General features: G+C 33.7%; 1 protein-coding gene across 5 annotated transcripts in view; it reads left to right on the top strand.

The window, feature by feature from the left end:
* The window catches only part of LOC150101248 (uncharacterized), a 392,942-nt gene that overhangs the window by 292,274 nt on the left and 87,436 nt on the right, over window positions 1-13,232 (top strand). The window lies entirely within an intron of this gene.

The raw sequence follows: 13,232 nt of genomic DNA, 5'->3' as shown, positions 1-13,232 counted from the left end.
GTACTTAGGTTTCGTAGATCTGGACAGGGCATATGACAAGATGCCAAGAGGAAAGCTCTTCCATATACAGTTATTTGACATAAGTTGGACATTATATCGAGCAATACTTTGTCTTTGTTTGAATTGTAAATCAGCAGTGTAAATCAACAAGGTACAGGAAGATGGTTTGATGTTAAGTCAGGTGAGACAAGGATGTATATTATCTCTTCTGTTTTTCATCATCTATATAGGTTACATTATGAAGGAAAGTGATATTAAACCAGATGTCAAAATTGTAGATGTTAATCCCAGCTCTTTATTTATGCAAATTATGTTATACTTTTTAATAAATCCACTATGAGTTTGCAAGATCCCCTTATTAAATTGAATAATTGGAAGAGATGCTTGCTGAAGATCAAGCTGGATTCATGCCAAATAGAGGTTATCAGGATCAGATTTTCAGAGTAATAAATTTGGTGTGGAAATTAACAATAAAAAGACACAAATAGTGAAAATAGGCAGAAGCATTAAAAATATTAACTGTATCCTGACCTGTAGAAGTAAAACAAGTAAAACATTTCAGCTACCTAAGTACAATTTTTAGTGCAGATGTCAAATTAAATATGGAAATAGACAACAGAATTAGCAAAGCTGGTATGAATAAACTTATGTGGAGTAATAGAGAAATTAGTTATAACACTAAAGTAGCTGTGTATAAGACAGTGTTCGAGTTTTCACTTACGGATCTGAGAGCTGGATTAGAAATAAAACTTGATGAAAGACTAGAGACTACAGATAGAGGAGTGAGCAGATGGCATATTAGACATTATCGTATTAAAATTGAGGATATTAGGAAAGAACTTGACATTGTTAGCAGAGCTAATCTCAGATGGTATGGTCATTTAAACAAGAATGGGAGGAAAGATTATCAAAATAAGTGTTCTATGGCAAGCTAGCTGGAAAAAGTGCCTTAGAAGACAAATATGGTGATAATATTACTTTTGACAGATAATAGATTAATTTGGAAGAAAATTATTGATCAGAAGTTAGTAATGAAGTTTCTCAGCAGTTTGATGAAGAATTTTTACTATTTCCAAGGGTTTTTAAAATTTATCACAGCCTGTTTCCAAAATGTCGAGTTTTTAGTGCAATTTTAATACCCAAGATATGTCTTTTTTTATTTCTTTTATGCATTTTCAGACAACCTAATTTTTTCCAAACAAAATAGAGTTATCTAGTGTTTATCTGATCATGTTGGGAAAGCGATTTTTGTTCAGTGATTTGAAGGATTTTTTTGTGCACATCATTGATTAATGCACTAATCTTGGGGCCACTGAATGCTTTTTAAGTTACTATTAAATTTAAAATATGAGGGCGGTCTGAAAAGTTCTCGGCCTCAACCATAGATGGCAGCACTATCAGCAAGATTTTTTTTTTTCTTCTAAGTTCATACATCTGTCATAAGTATCCATGCAAAATTGCAAGTCATTCTATCAAGTAGTTTGTTTTATACAGCTATCCGAAGCAAAAGCGTTATCTCTATCCCTTGAAATGGATAAAATTGAGTATCGTGCAGTTATAAAATTCTTTGTAAAAGAAGGTTTAATGCCAAAAGAAATTCATTCGAAGTTCATAAAAGTTTATGGGCACTCTTCTCCTTCATTTTCAATTAAGAAATGGGCTGCTGAGTTTAAACGTACCAGCCTTGAAGATGATCCATGTGAAGGACGTCCAAAAAGTGTAACAACGCCAGAAATCATTGATCAAGTACACGATATGGAATTGGATGACTGGCGAGTCAAAGTGCATGAAATTGCTGAGACTACAAGCATTTCAAAAGAACGTGTAGGATATATTTTTGCATGAAGAATTGCAAATGAAAAAAATTTGCGTAAGATGGGTGCCATGCTTGCTCACAGCAGATCAGAAACGCACTTGCATGAAAATCTCTGAACAGTGCTTGAAGCATTTTAACAAGAATAAAACTGATTTTGTGCATCGATTTATTACTATGGGTGAGATTTGGATTCACCAGAATCCAAACAGCAGTCAAAACAGTGGACAGAAGCTGGTTGTTCAGCGCCAAAGAAAACAGTTGATTCCATCAGCAGGAAAGGTCATGGGATCGATGTTTTGGGATGCTAAAGGCATTTTGTATATTAATTATCTTTAAAAGGGTAAAACAATAACCAGGGAAGATTATTCCAATCTTTTAACCAGCCTAGACGAAAAAATTCATGAGAAAAGACCCGGTTTGCAGAAGAAAAAAAATCATCTTTCATCAGGACAATACACCTGCTCGCAAAGGTCTTTTGGCAATGGGAAAATTAAGGGATCAGCACTGTGAATTGTTAGAACATTCACGCCATATTCCCCAGATTTAGCTCCCTCTAACTTCTATCTCTTCCCAAAACTAAAAACCTTCCTCGCTAGTCAGTGTTTTTCTTTGAATCAAGAGGTGATTGCAGCTGTAGAGGGGTATTTTTCAGATTTACTGAGAACCACTACGGGGACAGGATAATGTATTAGTCTTAAGGGAGATTATGTTGAAAAATAAAAATAATTTTGAAATTATAAATTCGTTCAAAAGATATATTTCGATGATGTTCACCACATTTTTTATTATTCAGTTATACAAAATACTGAAATAATAGTTCTCGACAAGTTTCGTAAATCGTGGGATTTACATCTTCAGTGGGTAAATAGTATAACTTAAAGTTTAAACAAGAGAATTAATAAATACAAATCATAACCGTCTGGCTATTCATAAACTCAAATAACAGAATGCAGATATAAAATGTTATTGACGTTGATTATCGTCCAGTATTGTTCAAAGTCAATAACGTTTTATATCTGCATTCTGTTATTTGAGTTTATGAATAGCCAGACGGTTATGATTTGTATTTATTAATTCTCTTGTTTAAACTTTAAGTTATACTATTTACCCACTGAAGATGTAAATCCTACGATTTACGAAACTTGTCGGGAACTATTATTTCAGTATTTTGTATAACTGAATAATAAAAAATGTGGTGTAATCACCGAAATATATCTTTTGAACCAATTAGCCACAGAAGTCTATGCCTGCAATTATAAATTCGTTTTTTCATTGTTAGGCCGAGAACTTTTCAGACCACCCTCGTATAATCACTGAAGATTTTAGCTGGTTTTATCAATTTGAGGTGGGGGGGGTAATAACTTTCTTTTTCAGAAGGCAGGAATTAGTAGATTACTTAAGCAGGGGAAAAGTGTTAATCATAGCAAACTGTAAACAAAATGGTGATCCACTTGCTATAGTTAGGCTGTTTCTAATGGAAAGCCATTGTTTTCGTGAACTCTTTGTTACTTACTTCCTTTCAGTCAAAATAATTTCCAGAATTCTAAAGAAATATGATTTAGTAGCTATTTTTATACCCATCAATAAACTCTCAACTTATTTCCCCTCTTCAAAAGATAAATGCTCTCCGTATATACAAAAGATAAATGCCGGGTGTATACGAAGTTCCTTGTGACTGCCATCTATACTACTTAAGACAAACTGGACGATCAATAGAAAAGAGATTACAAGAACATCGATCATATATTTTTCATAGAAAGTCCAGTAAATCTGAATTGGCTCAACATGGAGTAGACACAGACCACAACATTCTTTGGTCTGAAACACGCCTACTACATCACTGTCGTACAAATTTGAACATTTATTTAAGGAAAGTGTGTAAGCCTTGCTTCACCTCCTGAACTTGAATCGGAATGACTGCCTATCATTATCAAAAATATGTGAAAGTCTGGTTAGAATAGTGCATTATTAATGTTTTTTTTTTTTTTTTCAATTAAACTTTTTCTCAACTCAGTTAGAACATACTGTTACTGGAAATATAACATCATTCAGCTCACTTTATTTCAAATAAATCCATTGTTTGCATTCTACCTTGTAGCAAATGTTCATAAAACTAATTAATTCATAAAACTATTGCACAAGTTTCTCTAAAAGAAAGAAATCAGATTTATTCATTTCGTTGTAGTGTATTCATCATGCTAACTTAAAGCAATGTTCTTTGCTGATTTACAAAATGCTATTTTAACAATAACAATGTTATTCATGTTATTTCATTAAATCTAATATCACGCATAATATGAGAAACTTCGAGTGCTGTAGTAGAAACAATTTTCTGTAGAGGCTAAGATATATGCTTAGTTTTTTCTAAAATCTCTTAATTTTATAATAGCTTTATATTGCAACAACTGATGAAACAAGAAAAAAAAAAAAGACATCAAAAAATCAGTGGTTTTTAGATATTCCACTTAAAACATGCCAATGGATGCATTGAATTAATCAGGAGAACCGTAGAGTTTTTTACAGTAATCACTATAAGAAATTACAATTATCATTTTTCCCTACAGCTGAAATGACTTGCTTTGAAATGGTGTACTTGAATAAATTCATATCATACTTGGGATGGGGAAAAAAAAAAATGAACAATTTAGAACTGTGGTGCTTTTTTAATATAACAGTGGAAAATGTCACAAAGTCAAGAAATCATATAATAAATGTTTCCTTGCTATCATCATCATCATCATCAAATTCCTGCCATGTACCCTCAATTGGTGTACAGGATATGATAGTACTACATGAAAAATTTAACTAACTCCCTATCTACAATTTTCCTCCAAATCAGTCTGTTACCTGTCAAGACTCCAACATTATCATATTCTTTTATTTCTGTATTCTAAGGTTCTTTTTACTGTATCAGTCCACCTATATCTTGGCTTCCTCTCAGTCTTTTTCCTGCCAACCTGGCGGACAATACTTGTTTTGCTAATCTTTCCTCTCCTATTCTGTTTAAGTGACCTGAGATTAGCTCTGCTAACACATTCCTGGATGCCAAAAATGTCAAGTTCTTTCCTAATAACCTCATTTTTAATAGGATATTGCCATTCACGCCATCTGTTCATGCCCCTAGCATTTTTCAAGACTCTCATATCTGTAGTCTCTAGTCTTTGATCAGCTGTTTTATTTCTAACCCAGCTCTCAGAACCATAAGTTAATTGGTTTGAACTGTCTTGTATGCATCTAATTTAGTGTTTTAACTAATTTCTCTCTTATTCCATATAAATTTATTACAGCTTTGTTGTTTATGTTGTCTATTTCTATATTTAATTTACCATCTTCACTAAAAACTGTGCCTAAGTAGCAGAAATGTTTTACTTATTCTATAGGTTCTCCATTCATGATGCAGTTGATATTTTCAATGTTTCTATCTATTTTCATTGTCTTTGTCTTGTTATTGCTGATTTTCGTACCAAATTTATTACAACAGCTATCTTGCAGACTTGTAGCAGATTTATTCAGAAGTATAATATCAACTGCTTAAAGTAAAGAGATAAGATTAACATCACCAATTTTGATATCAGGTTCAATACCACTTTCATTATAATTGAAAGCGGTATTAAACCTGAGTAATTCAATATAATTTCAGGTTTAATACAATGGTCAATATAGATAATGGGGGGGGGGGGGGGTACATCCCTGACCGACACCAGATTTAACACATCAAACCATCTTCCTGTACTTCCTTCAATTCTAACTTCTGACTCACAACTCAAATAGAGACTAAGTATTGCTTGATATAATGCTCCATCGACACCATACAACTGTAGCCTTTTGAATAGCTTTTCTCTTGGCACCTTGTCATATGCCTTTTGCAGGTCTGCAAAACTTAAATACAGATCTCTGTTATATTCCCATTATTTCTCAATTATTTGCCATAAAGTGAAAGTCTGACCTTTACAGCCTCTGTTTGGCCTGAATCCAGCTTGTTCTTCACCAGGCTTCCCAACCACAATCTTTCTCAACCCTTTCCACATTTCAGGCTTTTGATAGCTTGCATGCTTGTTGAGTGTTTTTTATCACTGTGCTGTCACTGTTTGTTTCATTTAGCTTTTTAAAGAAATTACTCTATACGTCAAGGATATCTTTTTATCCAGTTTGTGATGTCACCTTTATCATCTCTAATTCCTTTTACAGCACTCTTTCCTCCATTTCTGAGCTTCTTCAACAGTCTCCAGAATATTTTGCCACTTCGTGATATTTATTTTCTATATTCTTATCCAAGTCTTCCCATGACTTTTGTTTCTCTAGTTTTGCACAGTGTTTAACTTTCTTACATTTGTCTCTGAATTCTCTAAGATCACATGCTGACTTATTCACCAGGAACTTTTGACATGCTTTCTTCTTTTCCTACACTGTCTCTTTAACTTCCTCTGTCCACCATAGAGTTCTGATTTTTCTATCCTTGTAGACAACCTCACCACATGCTTCTCTGGCTGAATTATTCAATGTTTTCTTCAGGGCTTGTCACTGAATCTCCAAGGTTTGGTTCCTGTTCTCAAACTCATTCATTTTTTCTTCAGTAATGTGTGTGTATTTTAGTCTACAGTTCACATCTGAGAGCTTGCAATACATTTGTCACACTTACACATCAAACCTTATTAGAAATGCTAGGACATGTTGGAATAGATGGGCCTCTGTACACATGGTTTAGAAACTATCTAAACTATGTGCTCAAATTAGAAAACATATCAAACCACAGTAGAGAACTACCAGCAACCTGTGGAGTGCCACAAGGAGCTGTTCTCTCCACAACTCTATTCAACATCCATATGAATGATATTGACCAGTTGCCTCTCAAAGGCAAGATCTTCTAATACACAGACAATACAACTATATCCATCCATAATAATGCAAGCATAGCCCAAACAAATGTGACAATGTGCATGACATAAATCTGTTTATGGACTGGCTCACCAAAAACTCCATACTCCTAAATTCTGATAAGTACAAAATTAATTATATTCAGAAATCCACTGACTCAACCAGTTGATAATATATATATATATAACCATCCAACATCCACTCTCCAGCATAAAAAAAAAACACACAGAACAGTAAAACTACTACCATCACTCAGTTTGAAACAATATGATACCTTGGAATTTACTTCAGTGCAGATATGAACTGGATACTAAATAAACCATCTACAAAACAAACTCCAAACAATAAATGTGTTCTGTGCTCACTACAGACTAAATAAATTAATATCATTATAGTACAAAATGATGAAACTGATCTTCTGGTAACAAAAATCAGAGAAAATACTGGCTTTATTTATATATACACTTCAGTGTCAGAACACAAAATGCTAACAGTAACACATTTATGTCACTATGTAGCTATGCTAAAATATTATTTTGATGCCAACTGTAGGAAACTCAGAAATACATACCATATAACAAGACCTCAGACAGCTAATTGTCACATATAAATAATAATTACTGAAAGGTCACTTGAAGCTCCTACATCCCAGATATGCTAACTAAACTACTTTTGGATACAGTAACTTTAGCCAAAAGGGCCTTCTTATTCATATTATGAACAAGAAATACACACCCTACAGTTTACAAACTCAATGAAACACAGTATATTAGTTCAGGCTTTCCAGTTCAGTGACTTGTCATGACATTCTAAATTCTTGTGTATGTGCGCTCATGAATGCATTTCTCATCCTATGACTGTCAGACCTATCAAACATCAACCTACTTCCAACACAGCAATCAAACCGATAAACAATAACTAACTGGTGGCATCCTCAGATAAGCTTAATAAAAAATTTTCAAGGATGCAAGCTGAGACATTACATCTCTGCTGAGATCAATACAAAGTGAAAAAAAAACGATTTATTACAACTACAGCACTCAAATATATTAAAGCAAAAATTGTAAATATATATAATATATTGTTATTGTATAAACACTGTAAAAATGTAATCTTATTCAACCACAACTATAAAGTACCAACTTCAGTAACAATTATTGATAAACTTTTTTTTAGTATTTTTTTTTTCCTTTTTTTTTTTTTTACAAATCTAATGTAGAAAATGAACCATAATCTGCAGAACTTAGTTGCTGTACTTTGTAAAATAACATGTTGGAATGTTACTCAAGATGATAATTGTATATATGTAAATATTTTTGAGATCAACAAAAAAAAGAAAATTATTATAAATGAATGTAATTCATTGTTCACAAACTCTAGGATTTTCAAACATGGGACAGTCCCAGATATAATGGGGTAGTTGCTATTTGTTTGTGTAAAACCCTTTCTCAGTGACTCATTGAGTCCAAGAGAATTGTGATGATAATAATAATAAAATTTATCTACTGTATAATTAACTGGTTGTTTCAGAAGACCATTAAAATATATTTTGGCATCTCCTCTCCTTTGTTTCTTGTTTTTATTTATGGGTCTCTGTACATTTGTAAATTGAAAATGTGTTTACAATTTATAAGTGGTCCTGTTCGTGTCATAACATAAATTGTGCTTATAAAGCCTTCAATCCAATGTTTAAACTTCCTTGCCATTTCATTCTCGATGTCACATCTACTTAAAGGAACAAACAGTAGCATAAAGTTTTCTCTAAATGCAAAACTTTGCCCCACTGTATTTAATATCTGAATGAACTTTTTTTGTTATATCCTTTAATGGTTTAGTAATTAATGAATACAATACAATATGGTGATTGGATTGGATTTCTATTCAGCAGTTTTTTGAACTTTTAAGTAATTTTTAAAATGTATTTCTAATTTAAAAAATTCAAAGCATTTAAATAAAATACTTATGGCCTTTTTTTTTACATTTTCATTTGAGATATACTCTTTCCTCTAGCATAACATCAGTTTTAAGGAGACTAATGATGCTTTTAGGTATTGTAGTCCACAAATGAAAGGTCAATGAATTAAGAAAACATCCCTAAGTGTTCTTTTAGGAATATAGTTCACCATGGGACAAAATTATCAATTGCATGTATAGTAGACATGATATTATACAGGGTGTCCCATAACTCTTAGTGCAGTTTTGATCTTTAACTGCTTCAAAAGTATCACAGTTACAGAGTTGCAATAAATATCATTTGAAAGTATAACTATTAGAATTTTTGATGCATTTTGATATTATTATTTCATTACATTTTTCTTATTTTTGTTTAGACTGGTGTGATTGAAGATGGCAAATATTGAAGAAAAAGTCAATTGCATCCTGTGGCATGCTGAACTCAAGTCCATAACAGCAGTAAGAAGAAAATTCTCTGCCCATTATAACAAGGAGGCGCCCCACAGAAAATGAAAAAATTCAAAGAAACTGGATCAATTCATGACAAACCCAGATCTGGGAGGCGTTCATCAAGGGCAGCAAATGTGGTCGAAATGGAAAGGGCATTTGATAGTCCCAAGAAATCAGTGCAACATGCTGCTGCTGAGTTAAATGTACCAAAAACCACATGCACAGAATTCTAACCAGACAACTCCATAAACATGCTTACAAAATTATGACTGTTCAAATGTTACAAGAAGAGGATTATCATGCCAGGTTGGATTTCTGTCAACTGATGAAGACACAGATATTATTGACATGTTGACTTTTTCAGATGAAGCAACATTCCACATAAATGGGAAAGTTAACAGTCATAATTGACACATTTGGGGTACAGAGAAGCCTCAGGAAATGTATCAACACAAAAGAGACTCCCCAGAAGTTAATGTATGGTGCCGTGGTTAGGAGGTGTTGCATTATTGGGTCTTTCTTTTTTGATGAGCCCACTGTCAGGGGTGAATCTTATTTAGCAATACTTCAGAATTTTTTTATCCCCAAGTTAAAGAGATTAAATCTTATGAATAAAACAATTTTCCAACAAGATTGGACACCCTATCACTATGTGACACAGGTACGAAAGTTTCTGGATGACATTTTCGCAGACAGGTGAATTGGTAGAGAAGGTGCTCTTGCGTGGCCATCTCGGTCACCTGGTCTGACTCCATTAGACTTTTTCTAATGGGGTCACATCAAAACAATCATGTATGTTTCAAAACCTGCTTCTCTTGACGGCCTTAAGACTAATATTACAAATGGAATCAATGCAGTCACTGCTCAGCAACTCTTAAAATTTTCCGGAAATTTGAAAATCGTGCAAGATGGCGGTCATGTTGAGCACTAATAAGAAACAAATCAGATAATTGTAGATAAAACTTAATTACATACTCCTTAAGCTGTTGTATACTATAAATCTGTAACTTTTATAATGTTGGATCTATTAAAGTTTAAAACTGCACTAAGAGTTATGGGACACCGTGCATTTTAAATTAGTTTCACATATTTAAAAGAAAATAGAATTTATTAAATACTCGTATATATTTTGCTTGATGTAACATAAGCATCATTCAGGGAGAAAGCAGAAGAATTTGTCTACAACATCTAAAATATGAACATAAGAATGAGTCATACAGTATGTGTGTGTATATATACTTCAATGTGTCTCAGTTACAGTTGTGCGAGTAGGAGAAAACGCTGTTAAAGTTCCATGTCAACAGGTATCATCATCATCAAATTCCTGCCATGTACCTTCAAGAGGTGTACAGGATATGACAGTAGTACTACATGACAAAAATTACATCATTACTAACTTCCTATCTACAATTTTCCTCCAAATCAGTCTGTTACTTGTCAAGACTCCAACATTATCAGATCTTATATTTCTGTCGTCTAAGGCACTTTGTACCGTATCAATCAACCTATATCTTCGTCTTCCTTTAGGTCGTTTTGCTGCTAAACTGGCAGAGAACACTTGTTTTGCTAATCTTTCTTTGCCCATTCTGTTTAAGTGACCATACTACCTGAGATTAGCTCTGCTAACGCATTCCTGGATGCTGACAATGTCAAGTTCTTTCCTAATATCCTTGTTTTTAACATGATATTGCCATTGATGCCATCTGTTCACACCTCTAATCTTTCTCAGGACTCTCATATCTGCGGTCTCTAGTCTTTGGTCAAGTGTTTTACTTCTGACCCAGCTCTCAGATCCATAAGTTAAAATTGGTTTGAACACTGTCTTGTATACAGCTAATTTAGCATTCCGACTAATTTCTCTCTTATTCTGTATGAATTTATTCAATTGACTTCCCACCATACCAGCTTTGCTGATTCTGTTGTCTATTTTTATATTTAATTTACCATCTTCACTAAAAATTGTGCCTAAGTAGCTGAAAGGTTTTACTTGTTCTGCAGGTTCTCCATTCACAACACAGTTGACATTTTCAATGATTCTGCCTATTTTCATTGTCTTTGTCTTTTTATTGCTGACCTTCATACCATATCTATTGCAACAGTTATTCAATTTAGTCAGAGAATCTTGCAGACTCGTGGCGGATTTATTTAGAAGTATAACATCATCCGCATAAAGCATAGGGCTGACATTAACATCTCCAATTTTGATATCATGTTTAATACCACTTTCCTTCATAACAGAGGGGTTAATGTACATCCTTGTCTCACACCAGATTTAACATTAAACCATCTTCCTGTACTTCCTTCAATTCTATCTGCTGACTTACAACTCAAATAAAGGCTAAGTATTGCTTGATATAATGCCCCATTGACACCATATAACTGTAGCGTATTGAATAGCTTCTTTGCACCTTGTCATATGCCTTTTCCAAATCGACAAAACTTAAATACAGATCTTTGTTATATTCCCATGCTTTCTCGACTATTTGTCGTAAAGTGAAGATCTGATTCTGACAGCCTCTATTTGGCCTGAATGTAGCTTGTTCTTCACCCAGCTTTTCTTCCACAATTCTTCTCAATCGTTTCTCAAGTATACTTGCATAGATCTTGCCAGGAACACTCAGTAGGGAAATACCTCTGTAATTCTCACAATCAGTTTTATTTTCCTTTTTATATATGGGTACTATGAGAGCTCTACTCCAATCATCGGGAATATGTCCCTCTGTCCAGGCTTTCTGAACTATACAGTGCAGCCACTGTAAGACTTTTATACCACCATTCTTCAGCATTTCTGGTTGAATATCATCTACTCCTGCTGCCTTTCCACATTTCAAGCCTTTGATGGCTTTTTCTACTTCAAGTATGGATATGTATTCCTGACTGCATGCCTGGTCAGTGTTTTTTTATCACTGTGCTGTCATCACTGCTTGTTTCATTTAGCAGTTTTTCAAAGTAATTACTCCATACTTCAAGGATATCTTTTTCTTCCGTTTTCATGTCACCTTTATCATCTCTAACTCTTTTACAGCACTCTTTCCTCCATTTCTAAGCTTCTTCAACACCTCCAGAATATCTTGCCACCTTCTTGATATTTATTTTCTATGTTCTTACCAAGTCTTCCCATGACTTTTGTTTAGCTAGTTTTACACAGTGTTTAGCATTCTTGCATGTGTCTCTGTATTCTCTAACAGCAGAAGCTGACTTATTTGCCAGGAACTTTTGATATGCTTTCTTCTTTTCCTTCACTGCCTCTTTAACTTCCTGTGTCCACCATTGAGTTCTAATTTTTCTATCCTTGCAGAAAACTTACCACATGCCTCTCTAGCTGAATCAATGAGGGCTTTCTTCAAGGCTTGCCACTGAATCTCCAAGGTTTGATTCCTGTTCTCAAACTCTTTCATTTTTTCTTCAATAATCTTTGAAGAAAAAATAAAATAATTTCAGTAATCTTTGTATTTTAGTCTATAGTTCACATCTGAGAGTTGCTCAACTTTTATTCGCTTTAAAACTTTCTTACATGTTATTCTTTTCAATATAAAATTTAATTTTATCCTGCTCAAGATTAAGTAGTGATTACTTCCAATTTCAAATCCTCTGTGCACTCTGGTGTCCTGCACCAAGGAGAAAACATCAAAAATAACATAGTCAATGAGACTTTTCTTATTCCTTGCCTCTTCTCTCCATGTGAATTTGTGCACATTTTTATGTTTGAACATGGTGTTAGTAATAACCAGTCCATGACCGGAGCAGAAATCCAATAGATATTTGCCATTATTAATAGCTTTGCTCTTTTCTCCAAATTTTCCGAAAATATTTTTGTCTGACAATCATTTCCTAATCTGCTATTTAGATCCCCAACAAGGACCAACTTTTCCTTTTTCATTGTGTCAGTTGTTTTTTCAAAAGCCTCAAAAAAATTTCTCCACTTCTACCTGAGTAGAACCTTCTGTGGGACCATAGGCACAAATAAGTCTCATTGTCCAGTTCCCCATTCTCATATTTGCCCACATTACTCTACTTGAGACTGACTGCCATTCAAGAAGATTAGCCTCGTATTTTGTGTTGAATACTATGGCTACTCCTTCTTTTCCTTGATTGTCATTGCCTAAATATAGCATTTTGTATTTATTGCTCAGAAAGA

This window comes from Typopeltis vanoorti, chromosome 12 (genome assembly GCF_054136105.1).
Source record: "Typopeltis vanoorti isolate ZY-2024b chromosome 12, IOZ_Tvanoo_1.0, whole genome shotgun sequence".
Taxonomy (NCBI): Eukaryota; Metazoa; Arthropoda; class Arachnida; order Uropygi; family Thelyphonidae; genus Typopeltis; species Typopeltis vanoorti.
This window is presented reverse-complemented; position numbering and strand designations above follow the sequence as displayed.